The 15,273-nt window shown below is 41.2% G+C and overlaps 1 long non-coding RNA gene across 1 annotated transcript; it reads right to left on the reverse strand.

The window, feature by feature from the left end:
* Nucleotides 1-1,182: 1,182 nt before the first annotated feature.
* LOC146451717 (uncharacterized) lies at nt 1,183-5,422 on the reverse strand. The gene is made up of 2 exons (XR_014859996.1): nt 4,254-5,422; nt 1,183-3,478 (listed from the first exon to the last, which is right to left on the reverse strand). It is a non-coding gene; the product is annotated as an uncharacterized LOC146451717 (long non-coding RNA).
* Nucleotides 5,423-15,273: the final 9,851 nt, after the last annotated feature.

Raw genomic sequence — 15,273 nt, forward strand, 5'->3', positions numbered from 1 at the left:
CCGGTCCCACCCCAACCAGCCTGTAATATATTTTCCAGCCGAGTCGAAGAAAGTGGAACAGTCGCGTCACAGCTCACTATCCAAGTGTTTGAAATCGTTCTAAAATGTTCGGCAATGTCCACACACACAGTTATCAACTTAATTTAGCCCACGTGAAATCAAAAACAAAACAAAAATAAAAATGAAATAATAATGACAATAATAATAATAATAATAATAATAATAATAATAATACTAATAATAATAATAATAATAATAATAATAATAATAATAATAACAATAATAAAGTTACCACTCATTTTTCATTACTGTTCGGAACAGAGTTCGGAAATGCTCGCTTATTGTTGTCAGAATCTACGTCAAGATTCGGAAGCGCCCACGCAAAGAATCGGGAAAGAGATTTGCCCACGCAAAAATTTTGGAATATTTTGTGAGACGCCTTTTAAGTGTTTAGATTGCTTGAAAACCAGAAAACATGTTCTCTTTTGCAAGGAGTCATGAGTACAAGTTCTGAACACTAAGTCGAAAGTCTAGAGTGCTAACTGCCAATCCCCTAGCTCGTTTTTACTGGTGTTGCATGTTAATAACAAGTGGAAGTCGATTTTATTGCTCGTCATAGTTACCACTCAAAGCAATATTGGTTCAACTCATGTCGAGTGGCGCATAATCAGTATGTTAATAGATATAACTTTTCAGATGTGTTACAAACAACCAGTCGAAAAGGTGATAAATAGTTGATAAAGCTTTATGAAGTCACTGTTGTTATTATCAGTTAATCAATACAATAAGAATGATAAAAATTTTGCAAGCTGTTCTCCGGCTAGACTGTATTTTATTTTTGTCAACTAAATGATAACTTGAGTATTTCTCCAAACTTACAGCCTTTCGCTAGTGCTATGCATGAACTCCAACTCAAACTTTGAATACTGAACAACCCCGTCACATCTCACCCATCAAGCAGTTTGGAAGGGTTCGAGGAAACGTTCGGCAATGTTCGGAAGTGCTTGGTCATTGTGAAAAAAACAACTCATAAGAAAATTAACAGTTATTATCAGTTTGTCAATGCAATCAGTTTGAATACGGAACGACCCCGTCACAGCCCACCAATCAAGCGGTTCGGAAGGGTTCGAAAACGTTCGTTAATGCTCCCAACCCATGAGAAATAAGAACACAACAATGATATGTGGGGTAAGGGGTTGGGAATGAAGTACTCCAATAGCAGGCCAGTGGAACTAAATGCCATCAATAACTGAATCACTAATCTGGCTTGGTAAGGGGGGTCAAAGCCCCCTCCTCTCCGGGGATGCAGGTCACAAACCCCTGGGAGAGGTTCCTAATCCTCTTCGGGGCTGCAGTCACAATACCCCGAAAGAGGTCCTTACTCCCTTTCAGCGCTGCAGGTCACAATACCCTGAAAAGGTCCCTACTCCCCCTCAGGGCTGCAGGTCACAATACCCTGAGAGAGGTTCCTAGTCCTAAGGGAGTTTTCCTAATCCTCTTCGGGGCTGCAGTCACAATACCCCGAAAGAGGTCCTTACTCCCTTTCAGGGCTGCAGGTCACAATACCCTGAAAAGGTCCCTACTCCCCCTCAGGGCTGCAGGTCACAATGCCCTGAGAGAGGTTCCTAGTCCTAAGGGAGTTTAAACTCATGGTTACCATGGTAACCCATCAATTCTGTGAGTCTATGGGGCCAAGAGTGCCTGTAAGGGAGCACTTCATCCCAGCCCAAAGTTTATTTGTGTATTTTGATTAGACAAATCTAAATTGTAGACTAACTCCTTACTACAATTATGTAGTCCTTGGGATTAGACAAGGCTAATCAGTTCATTCAGTGTCTTTGATGCATATAAACTGCATAAAATTAATGCCAACAGCATTGGTTGCAAACAGTAACAAAAATAGCTCATAACTGGAACGTTTTGTATAAAGAGATATCAATACATATTGCTGTGTATCTGAAAATTAGAAACATGTACATTGGCTGTACATAGGAAAGCTAGTCAATGATCCCGTAACGTGGGGGCCAAGGCCCAGCTTAGCAGCTTAAGTAAGATATATTATAACTATTCATAAATTCATAAGCATTGTGTAATACTAGTGTTAATTTGTGTGTGGCATGCTTAAACCATAGGGTGGGGGGGAGGGAAAAACATGTCGTAGAACAAGACAACTACAGTTTGCTAGCTCGCAGCGAAGGAATGAATGAACACACAACTCGTGCTCGATGTCTGAGGATTGATTGACAGTGAGATACCAGCCGATTCTGATTGGCTCAGCGTACAGTTTGCGTTACTAATGCATGTGATCCCGATAAACTTTGGACTGTGAAACCCTACCCCCTACCTTAAAGCATGTCACACAACCAGCACGTAATCTCTCATGGTTGTCCCATTAACTTAAATGTATGAGGACATAAATTGGTCTTTAATGCTCCCAACCCATGAGAAATAAGAACACAACAATGATATGTGGGGTGAGGGGTTGGGAATGAAGTACTCCAATAGCAGGCCAGTGGAACTAAATGCCATCAATAACTGAATCACTAATCTGGCTTGGTAAGGGGGGTCAAAGCCCCCTCCTCTCCGGGGATGCAGGTCACAAACCCCTGGGAGAGGTTCCTAATCCTCTTCGGGGCTGCAGTCACAATACCCCGAAAGAGGTCCTTACTCCCTTTCAGGGCTGCAGGTCACAATACCCTGAAAAGGTCCCTACTCCCCCTCAGGGCTGCAGGTCACAATACCCTGAGAGAGGTTCCTAGTCCTAAGGGAGTTTTCCTAATCCTCTTCGGGGCTGCAGTCACAATACCCCGAAAGAGGTCCTTACTCCCTTTCAGGGCTGCAGGTCACAATACCCTGAAAAGGTCCCTACTCCCCCTCAGGGCTGCAGGTCACAATACCCTGAGAGAGGTTCCTAGTCCTAAGGGAGTTTTCCTAATCCTCTTCGGGGCTGCAGTAACAATACCCCGAAAGAGGTCCTTACTCCCTTTCAGGGCTGCAGGTCACAATACCCTGAAAAGGTCCCTACTCCCCCTCAGGGCTGCAGGTCACAATACCCTGAGAGAGGTTCCTAGTCCTAAGGGAGTTTAAACTCATGGTTACCATGGTAACCCATCAATTCTGTGAGTCTATGGGGCCAAGAGTGCCTGTAAGGGAGCACTTCATCCCCACAAATACACAAAGTGTATTCCCCATAGACGAAAAAACCCCGACCCCTAAAATAAGTAATGAATTAACTAATTAAAGGTATCACCTAACAGCTGACGGGAAACCCCACAAAGAAGGGAAGGTGGGCACCGTAAAAGTTGCATGTGCCTCAGTTCGCATCCCCTGTTATAGACACATTTCGCTGGGGTCCATTGGAAAAGAGCGGATACTCTTCTTTGAGTATCGCTGGTGACACAGTAAAAATGGTTAACCAAAGCTGAGTGTCAACCACTGACCAATTAATAGACTTATTTACGCTAGCTTTCTGGCAAAACTTAAGGTGGCCGAACACAGTTTGCGCGCGCTTTACAGATTCTGTTAGTGACGCTATTAAGCGCGCGCTAGGGTTGTGGTACGCAAATACGACAGTCGATAAAGTGATCCCTCAATTTCACATGAAATGGATAATAAAAGTAAGTTTTGATCCTAAATAACTAAATTTCTCGTTTCCGGACTCTTTTTCTTTTCTTTCCGAGCAAAAAAGGCATTCACCAAGACCTTTTGCATGCTTTTCATCTTTGCCATGAAACCCAATTAAAGCCAGGCATGCGCATTTGAGCAAAAACATTGCGACTGGTTGTTTTCGTGGAAATGAACTGTTTTCTAAGGAACCGCTCATTAGAATTTCGTGAAATTTGGCATGAAAATAGTTCCCTAAAAGCGTAACTCGCCTACAAAGAGAAACCTAAATCTAACAGAGGGTATCTTCACAAAGTATAAAAATGCAAAATCAATATTTACAGGAGATCTCTCTGTTAAAATTACATGAAAATAGTGCAACTGTGTTAGTGTTTTGTGAGTTTTTCTGGATACAAAAAATGGAAAAAATCTAATGGGTACATTTCCTAAGAATAAAGGAAACCTACTATTTATGGACGTTCAATAGCTCGCTGTGTTGCCATGGAAACGGTACTTAGCTCAACAAGACGTACAAAAATACATTCTTTCTTAGTTAGTCTTACACCATACCAATTTTGGGCGTCCAGAAATACATAGTTTCCACAAAACGTCTTCTAACACTTGTACACTAAAAAACTGTGTTCGGTCACCTTAAAATCATAAATGGCCCATCCTAACCCTTTGTGCACACGGGCTGCGTATCTAATTAAACTCACATATTGCAAGAGTTCCTGCGATCGTGTTGGTAACTTGTCGATTAGTACACTCACATAGGACGTAAAAGCAGTGGTTCACTGTTCAATATCGGTTATAGGGGTGGAGGCCGTCTGCTTCGATTTCTTCGACACCTTAACGACGGAGTTCTCTAAGGAGAGGACAAGATTATCGTCCTCGTCGTGCAGCGACAGGTTCTTAGGAAGTAGTTTGGAAAGATCAAAAAGAAAACTCACCACATTGGATGTCTTTGTTATACTGCCCTGGGATGTCTTGGAAGGGCGATGCGAAGTTAACCGCAGCAGTGTTCGTGGGAACTGTCGTAACGGGCGCTGTGCCACGCACAAGCGAAGCGGGCCTTTGGGCAAGGAGGCTCGACGAAGCACTCACAGCGGCCCTAGCCGCTTCGGTCGCTATCTCCCTGGCAGATTGTTTCACAGTGTCTGCAATTAATTGTTGGATCGTCTGTATCTGGCCGTCTGGAAACTCAGTGCGCTCTTGCCTGTGTGCCGCCGTTTCGTCGTTGTTTTGAGTTGCTGGTTCGTGTTCATTGATGTTTTGAACCTGATTGTTCAGCTCCCGGAGCCGGCGTTCGAGAGTCCTTCGGACTCCTGTCGACGGAATACCATGTTGAACGCAAAGAGAGCGAAGGTCGGCGATGGGATAGGGCTCCAAGCACGGTCGGGTCGATATTCGGTTGTGCGCCTGGGCGAGAAGTCGACCGGCGTGCTCGTGGCGGCATGATTTGCGGTCCTGAAACTTAAAATCGCCTCACAGGATAGGGAAACCGTCTCAGAAGCGAGCGAAGAAACAAATTGAACGGCTGCGAAAGTTATTAAAAGACACGTCGTAGAACAAGACAACTACAGTTTGCTAGCTCGCAGCGAAGGAATGAATGAACACACAACTCGTGCTCGATGTCTGAGGATTGATTGACAGTGAGATACCAGCCGATTCTGATTGGCTCAGCGTACAGTTTGCGTTACTAATGCATGTGATCCCGATAAACTTTGGACTGTGAAACCCTACCCCCTACCTTAAAGCATGTCACACAACCAGCACGTAATCTCTCATGGTTGTCCCATTAACTTAAATTTATGAGGACATAAATTGGTCTGCAATGTTCGGAAGTGCTTGGTCATTGTGACAAAACAAACAAAAAAAAAAAAAAAAACTCATAAGAAAATTATCGTTTATTATCAGTTTATCAATGCAATCAGAGTCAAGACCTTACTGATGTTCATATCATGACATATCATGACTATGGGTGATCATAGAGACGATAATGTACTGATAATGTAGCGTACACATACAGTCGAAAACTGATATAGCACAAGTTGCAAAAAAAGTTAATGCTGCATTTGTTAAGCGCAGCCGACCGGCCGGCAAATGAGAAAAATTTTGTAGGATGTTTTTGCTAAACTGTCTTTTATTTTTGTCAGCTCAACTCTAACTTGTAGTATTTAGCTAGCTAGTACTGTGCATGAAGGCCAACTCAAAATTTGAATGCGGAACAACCCCGTCACAGTCCACAATCAAGCGGTTGGGAACGGGTTCGAAAACGTTCGGCAATGTTCGGAAGCGCTGGGTCATTGTGGAAAAAAACAATTCATAAGAAAAAGGATTCGGAATTGTTCGGAAGTACTCGTTTATTGTTGGCAAATATGCGCCGATCAACTCGAAACTTCAACATCCCCCCCCCGGGCAAACCCCGGGCATTTGAACTTTTGAAGATTGGATCGTTCAAATTCCCGCCCCCTCGGGCCAAAATGGTGTTCAAATGCCCCTCCTAAAGAACAATCGTTGTCGGCTCCTGTCATGAGTTACTACAAAAACCACAACTTTAACATTGAAACTAATGATTGGAAATTGAATTTATTAAGTCGGACAATGTCAATCAGCAAGCGTAAGCTGCTCTAACTCCGAAACACGGCGAAGGTTGTTTAACGAGAAATGCATAATAACATATTTAAAATGAGTTAGCCGGCTACGTAGACTGTTCGAGTAGCAGGGTATTCTGCAGTTTAAGCCAAAGTAGCGGTTTTTCATTCGACAATGTTTTTTTTTCTTTAACTGTTCACTGCTGATTTATGGCTATTCTAAAAACCTCTGCAGACACAAATGCGGGAGAAACGTGCAGCTTGACTGATTGCATAAAAAACTACATCGTTTGAAGAACTAGAAATACATATTAATTAGTTAGCCGGCTATGTAGAATGCTGTTCGAGTGGCAGGATATTCTGCAACTTAAGCCAAAGCGGTTTTTCATTCGACAGTGTTTATTTCTTTCACTATTCACTGCAGGACAAAGCCGCAGCTTGACTCATTGTATAAAAAATCTACATCGTTTATATACAATCTATAAAAACAAATTAATATTTAAACATCTCACTTTTGAAGACCTTTTTTTGTAACATTGTTTTGTAATGCTGCATACTCCTCCATCTCGTCCAAACACGTATTTATAGCTGTTAGCGACTTCGGCGCCCCCCCAAAAAGCGATTTGAAACCTGATACTTCCGGTTCAATTTTCCCCACCCCACCCGGGCAAGGTCAAATTCCCCACCCCCGGGCACAGAGAATAGTCAAATGCCCGGGGTTTGCCCGGGGGGGGGATGTTGAAGTTTCGATTTGATCGGCGCAATATCTACGCAAGAAAATCGTGAATTGCCCACGCGAAGAATCATGAGTGGCAGTTAAGTGTTGGCGGAATTGTTTGGAAACTTGTAAGATAACATTTTCTCTTATTTACAAATGGTTTTGAAATGATCATTCCTGGACTGAAAGAAGTGATTTTGCTTCAGTTTTCATGCCCTGCAATTACAGAATTTCCGGCTTCACAGCACGTTATTGAACTTTGGTACTGTAAAGAAACACGTGGTGGCCATTGATAATTCGTGGAAGGTTCGCCCACGCTAAGTACATACACTTGACACATCAATCAAGCCAGAATTATTTGCCTGTTGGTGATATCCTGTTGGACATTTTCTCACCAAGAAATACAGAAAAACAACATCCTAAAAATAGCAAATCAGTTTTTGTAAGTGGTTTGTGGCTGTCGGTAATTTTCGAGAAAAAAAATTGTCATTATGTTCAGTTATTGATGTTTTTCAGTATGCTGCTGGAACAAAAAAAAAAAAAAAAAAAAAAAAAGGGAATAGCCTAACTGATACCTTTATCTGATTCAAAATATTCAAAGTCCTCTATTTTCCCGTGTGCCGACCGAGGTCGATTTGTTCAGCTGCAATTTTTAATAAATGCTGAATATTTGGGGAGAAGGGTAGGGAGAAAAGAGGACATAACGAAACAGCCCCATTCCCACCCCCTCGGTAGTCTTGTGCTCTTTCCAGAAACTAAGGCCCGGTCACATAGAGCAGTGTGAACAGTTAATATATATTTGAATTTGATGTACTAATTTTCGTACGCTTTCGATTCCATCAAATGAAAAGCAAAACCGCTGCAAACGCCGGTAGCCCGAATGACAGTCACTGAGTCAGCATTTAGGATTTTATGTATGGCAAAAAAATCCGTCTTCTATTTTCTCTCCTCCTCGTTTCCAGGCCTTTTCCTTCCCAATTTCTCTATCTGCGTAAATTGGAAACATTTGTTTGATCTGTTCCGACTTTTGGCTGAAAATTCAAATGGCAGAAGTTTAAGGTAACGGCATCTTAAACTTATTCCCTAAATTTCAAAGGCACTATTGATTTTCCGGTGAGGCTTGTAATGAATATATCTGCCTCGTAGAAAACAAAACGGATTGGCTTTTGAGTCAACGGTTACGAAAGTCTGAGATGATGTTTCGCTGAAGGAAAACGTTAAGCTTTTTCACAGTTTGATCTGAATTTCTGAGGAGGGAAATGTCTCCTGAACTGAGTCATTTATAATAACGAGCCATTGGATGCCGCTAAAGAACTGCTTACACACTGTAGTCAGTGAAACACTTTCAAACAATCGACCACTAATCAACTGATTATTTTTGCTTTCTATCTCTGAAGCATAACAGGGTCAATTAAGGGAGTAGGAATGTGACAACTTTAGCGGTTCACCAAAAGATCGCTAAATTCGCTAAGGATAGGGTCAGAAGTCAAACTTCACATGCATACATACCAACTGTATTATAATTGGAACTTGGGTAGATCCAGATGAGTTAAGTTATGTTTAATCGGCACTGTAGAGGTCAAACTTACCAAATTCAGAGTTAAAGCGAATCTTTAAGTTAGCGGGATTTCTGGCAAAGAATATTATTCATTTATTTGAACTCATGAAAAGGTCGTCGTTGCGCCAGAGTCGATCTCTCACGTTCAGTATCCGTCTGAAGCAGACGGGGAACGTGTTGGTCGTATAGCCTTCAGAGTCAAACGGAGAGCTGATCATAATTTTTTAAAGTTCCATGGCTCATTTAAGTTTGTCTCATACGGAAGTTCGACGTTTCGTCCGTTCTAAATCAATGTGAGTAAAGAGTTTGGTTGTGACTTTTGATGCTGTTGTTGTTTGTTGTTCAGTTAACCTAAAATTAGCCAGCAAGAGAAAATGTCTTTTCCGGCTCTTGTTCAATCGCACCCACCGGAAGAGGCGTCTGCCTGCAGGCTAGCTAATATCAGTTGTTGCAAAAAATAGTGTCCGTAATAGTGTCCGTAAGGTGATTTAAAGGGATAGTGTCAAGGAGCTAGAATTAATGTCATCTCGAAACACCACTGAGACGTTTTTGTTTTAACAGAGACCTGAAAATAATGGTTCAGCTTTGCTACCATCCCAGTGTACTAAAACTGTCCTGATTGTTTCTGGACTGGGTCGGAATGGATCGGTAACTTGAAAAAAGTTAGGCTAATCTTTTTTTATCGAGTTCTCGCACTTTCGTCTTCAAAATCCCCTAGAACAGAACATACATGAGTAATGTTCCCTTTTGAGAATTCAGTTGATTTCTCTCTCTTTCTATGTTTCTAGAATTATTTTGCAACGAAGGTAAGGTATTTAAAAAAAAAAAATAGCACCTTTTCACCAAAAAAATCTCCGTGACACTTTAAACGGGTGTAATAATTGTGCACTGATTTGACTGTGATGGCGGGTCTCTTCAGAGAACCTTAAACCAGCACATGTGCATTGCGTTTAAAGGGACACAGTCACCTGGTGCACATGCGCATGAGATACCATTTCTTAGCTGATTTGCATATCACACTTCATCCGCAAGTCTCGCGCTGAGAAGCGCATCCTTTGAAAAATCTAAGCAAACCTTGTCGAGTTGAAGTGTTTGCCAGTCAAAATTATTATAGTGATTATAGACCTAATGTCATATTAGAACACTCATTTTCTTGATTCCATGGAAAATTTACTGATGGACTTGTCCAGGGAAAGCCAAACGTCAACGAATACCTCTGAAGTCGAAGAATCATTCAATTGTTTATTTCCGTCAGTATCCGGTCGTGTGAAAAATTATCTTAGCTGTTTCTACGTTTCAAAGTGTTTGCATAAGAAGCAAATTGAGTTCAAATATTAGAGAATATGTCAATTTTAAAAGGTAGCGAATCGCCTGAACTGCAGTGTAGCGAAACGACTTTGCAGCGAGACTAGTGGTAAGCTTTATTTCTGCTTTCAATCATATATTTTGCGTTTATAATTTCGTTTCTACAACTTCTGCATTATCTAAATTTAGGAACCAAACCCATGTCATTACAAGAACGCTTGCTCGCCTCGTAGAAAACAAGGCTCAAGTTTTCCTTGTCGCGGAGATAATGGACTGTGTACCGAAGCTTGTCTTCGTCTGAGCTCCAAACCAAGCAGCTATGACGTGAAGTTCGAATCGTCTACGAAGATTCCCTCCGCACAAACCTTCCGCCAGGTTGAGAAAATGCGATTTTTCAAATGTATATAATGGAGATTTGTTCTCCAATGTTTTTGATTGATTTCTCTCGTTATATTGGTCAACGCAGGCGATTTCTTCCGCCGGGCGCCTTCACGTTTCCCACCTCTTCTTTTCATGTTCCGTTGGAGATGCGATCCATACTGTTTTTAACCAAATATGATAAATTAATACCATAGGATGAGCAAAAGCATACTCAGAAACAGGTTTCCAGTAAAAGATTGAAAATCCAATAAAACACTGGAAAGATTGAAGCGCATTTCTAGATGTATTCGACGCGTACTTTTGATTTCGGGTTGAGGTGGACGTTTTTCAAAATTGACAAAACTAGCGTCCAGGTCAGAGCGGTCACAAAGGTGACTGTGTCCCTTTATTGAATATTGGATCTTTATAGCATCCTTCGGCCTTCACCAACATGGACTGATAGGGTGCGTCAGTATCGGTCCTTACCGTGATTTGGGGTCCGTGGGGCGTGACATTATACGCTTCCTGTATTGAGTATTACGGCAGTAAGTTTGTGGGTAGATAAACACGCAAAAAGAAACGACTTCTCCAGGTAAGCCACAGTTTCCGTTCGTTGAGAACTAAAAACAAAAATTAACAGATAAACGTCACGTCTACTGCTTTCTCGAAGGAGCCGTGAAACATCAAGTCAGCGCTGACATATGCCTTCGCTGATGAGTTCTGGTGCGGTCAAGCAGAGAGAACTAGGAAGTTTAACAGGTCACGTTTTAGAGCTGGTAGGTCGTTGCACAGACCGCCCTAGTTCCTTCCTGCCTTGGAATAGGGAAATTATCTGCAGAAATCTAAACTTGGAATAAGCAAAGAGCTACTTTCAAAGAAGCTCGTGCTTTGAAACCAACATCAATAGCATCAAAGGAACTTTAGTCTGTGCTCTCCACTGGACGTTTAGAAGAAAAACAATTGAAAAATAAATGATGCTAGAACAAAACGCGAATGAATTGGACTCTTCGCTTTGCATTTTAAGATTTAGGCGTGCGTTTCTCGAAGTTCTGAGAACTTTTCGGGTCCCGCCGAAAAACTATTTTACGTGCGCAATGTTCATCACCAGATATTCGATTTTGAACAATTTGAACAATTTTAAAACTTTGAAAACTTTTCAAGATCATAAACTGCCACTAATCCATGGAATAATGGATGATGGAATGGTAATGCGTGACTCGTACTGGTGATGAGTTCTCCGGTTTCATCGTCGCAACGGAAAATGATTACAAATTCACAAAAATGACCAGCTTCAAGTTGACTTGATCTTTCACTTTGTAGAGCACTGCACCGGCATCGCAGAGGTCATGGGTTCGAATCCCATTCAAGTCTGATTTTTTCTGAGTCTTCCTTTTCCCAACTACATAAGTTGCGTACATCAACTGCGAGGCTCATTTACTCAAATCATTCTTTCACCCTTACTGAGTTCAAATGTACGAATTTCTTATAGTTCGCTCTCATCGATTGTCCTTTTCTTGAATACACTCTCTCTTTTTTTATAAGAACCTTTTTCATAAGAAAGTTGAGTCTGAGATTAACCAAAATTTAAGAACATACTCAGGCTGAGAGTCAGTTAAGGACATTTTTATTTTGACCAAATAAATACACATAAAATAATACATGTAAAACTTCAGTCTATATTGTCCAATTAACCCAAATGATAGGTGTCTTGGTCACGTCCATATAGATTTATTTAAAGACTACAAGAAGTAACTTAAGCACTTTTCAGGCTCAAATTGCCAACAAAAAATAAAATAAATAAAAATAAAAATGTTCACCCTTAGCTCCAAAATTAAACGTTCTTACATAAAAAAAGGCTGCACCAACTAAAAACAAAAGATTACTAGTGACGTTTTGAGACTTGCCCTGAAAAAACCGGAAAATCTTTGGAACTTTATACCAGGTGTTCTAGCGATACCGCTTTTCCGCGATTAGTTATGGGTCCCCTGTGAATTCCAGCTAAGCCGTTTTAAAAGAGCGTTTAAGTATGCCTTAAAATATTTTAATATCACTACGGCAATATAAGATATCAAGTTCTAATATGTTTAACAAGGGCTTACGCTATTCTGAAAATTAAGCCGATTTTATCGGTAAAAGCTGAATAAAAAGACACATGTTGTTTGTCAGTAGTTCTCGCTCTGATGGTTGATTGACAACTGAAGGTGAGAAAGGCCAGGCCAGGCCCCCGTTATACCGGAACTCTTTCATTAAGAAAATAAGTTATGTGATAAGTTCATTGGTATTGATAGGAATTCTATCAGGCCGCTTTGGCTGATCTTCTGCCACCAGAACGACCTGGTATCACATTAAGGTACAGGCGTTAATGTCTTTCGCAGCGTCATACTTGCCCGGGGGGGTTACTTCCTTATAAGAGGCTAATGAGGATGTGCCGCTGGATGGGGTCGCATTTTCACGACTGGATTGACTAGAATGGGGTCGCATTTTCAATAGAGTTACTAGAATGGGGTCGCACATTTTCGGATTTTTGGAGTGAGAAAATTCTATTAAGTACGGATTCAAAATGGTCTCGGTTAAAAAGTTCAGAAAGTTGTTGTTTATTAAATGTAACAATCCCCTCGCATTACATTCCGTTCTTGAAAGTAGATGCATAAATAGAAAGTGACTTTAGTTAGTTGGGATCGCGAAAATTACATTTTCCCAAAAAGTGACTACGATGGGGTCTATAACTGGCCACAAAATAGACTATAATAGGGCTAGGGCTCTGAGAGGCCAGCGGCACATACCCAACAAAACTTAACCCAAGTACCCCCCCCCCCCCCCGGGCATACTTGTTTTGATCACTGATATAGATGCTGAATCTTAGATAGCAATAACAAGTGTAGTTAATTCATTTCCTTTCATCATTGTATTAGGGAACTGGACTTGTTTGTTTGAAGAGGACCCACGTCTGGCAAGAGTATTAAAAGAATTATCGACGACACGACCTCTCATGAATGTTCCCGACAAAATTTTATTGCCTTTAGAATTTGAGTTGACACAGAAATATTCAGCTTGAAAGAGTCAGCATTGCTATATAAAGAAGAAAAGTGAGGTTTGAATCTCATTGCCATTTGTCACTGCTGGATAGAATGGTGACTGTGCAATAAAGACACCATCTTTGAGGTTGACTAAGGGAGGGGGGGGGGTGGTTGCAGGCAGAGACCCCATCTATTTCTGGTTTGGTGGGTCATGTTCTAGTATAGTAGTTTTTACCACTTCCCTTAATCTAACCCGTTTGTTGTTCAGAGTGGTTTTAATAAAGAATTATTAACCCGGACAGACTATGAGAGATCTGCTCGGTCTTTTAAAAAATTCCAGAAATTCGCGATCGTTGATTCTGACTCAAATTTCTGCAAGGCTGATCGGACTGCGTAGAAAACCTAACACGACAGCGACATGATAGAGACCAAACCGAGAATCAACAGAATGACAGCTGTTTCGAGCTGGTTGGCTCTCGTCAGCACGGTGTAGCACTGAGCAAAAAGTAGAACAACCAACGAGAGTCGAGTGGTCTACCAAATGCACGTGGTAGTGATTTCGGATGGGCCCCGCAAATTCAGACATCCGTCCACGTCATAGCGCGTGACTACGAACAATTCTGAGTTCTTTGAACTAGGCTCAGGATAACAAACCAAGCAATATTATAAATATTCTACTCACGTCTGGAGCGTTCTGTGCCGCTAAGTACTAAATGCTGTGTGTGGGGGTATCAGGAATAACTGATAATACAATAAACGGCGGATGTTTTCAAAAAGGGCTAGTTGTTGCTACTTTAAAAACGAACTGATATTTGCGCGAGGTTGTACTCGATAGAAGTTTGGCAACACCTTCCAAATTACTGCGCGTGCTTATCGATTTGAACCTTTAGTTTTGGCGGACTTTATATTGTGGCTTGTCATTAAAAACAACTTATTGTAAGTGGCACTTAGCGGTGAACCGCAAAATCAAAATCCAACAAGTGTAACAGCCCTAAGCCGGCCCACGCTTAAATTTAAGGCTTGTTTCATATTTAGTTAATTTTGCCGCCTTATGTCAGAACTGAGACGAAAAAGGGTCAGATTGGTTACAAGTTAAACGTCCTTTTATAGTTCACAGAGTAGTCTTCAACAACCCGACATGAATATTTCTCTAACATGTTGACCAAAAATGATTATCGAGATCCTTTTTCTTTGCAGTCATCATTTTGGAAGGAGAAAATAGATGTTGATCACTACTGGAGTTTAATCCTGGCAATTTCACATGACTGACAAACTTGTTTCAAACCTTGGCCAGCACTTTGCCTCCATATATATCGACTTCAAAAACCTCAACTGGCTCAGTAGCTCTGGCTCGAACCGTTTAGTTTACATAGTGAGGAAATATTTCAAAGACTAGAAACGTATTTCGTTGATATCCCTCCAAAAGGAGATAATGTATGTGAAGAAAGTCAAACTGTTACACTAACGCCATACTGTGTGTTTAAGCTGAAAACGAGAGGTTATATAGAGAATATTCCGTCAATAAACTTGATAGCTTTGGGAATGAAAACCGGAAAAAAAAAAGCAAATTTTGAATATGCTGTCGAATTTAAGACGTAATCAGTCTCACTAGGCATGGGATTTAAAGTCGGACACGTCATTCTACTTCAATAACATTTTTATTACTGTTATTCTATAGCAACTGTTAAACAAATACCTATCGTCAACTTCTCTGAAATTCGCTCCGATCCCTATAGCTGCTCGCATTGCTTAGACCGGTGTTAGTAACAAATTCAAAGATCGATTTGTCCGTTATCCGTTATACCACTTGACACTTATAAAGCAATTTTGGATATTGGCTTCACCGAACTTGTTATTGAGTAGAGATCAATTTGATACATCAGATATGCAAATTTAGTTTCTGACGTGACGGTTCGCGAGTCGGCAGGGAAACAACGTGCTGAAATGGCCCAGCTGATCCGTCTACCAGCAAATGCGTTTAATTTAGTCGCGTTTGTATTCAGTTTCAATCAAGAGTCAAACCCAAACTGGTGACCATAACTAGCTTTCACTATGAGCGAGCATACATCCGTAACTGTGGGCGTACGATCCGTAGAGCACCGACGAAGGTTGCAAAAT

This window comes from Pavona decussata, unplaced genomic scaffold (genome assembly GCF_977016875.1).
Source record: "Pavona decussata unplaced genomic scaffold, jaPavDecu1.1 SCAFFOLD_386, whole genome shotgun sequence".
NCBI lineage: Eukaryota > Metazoa > Cnidaria > Anthozoa > Scleractinia > Agariciidae > Pavona > Pavona decussata.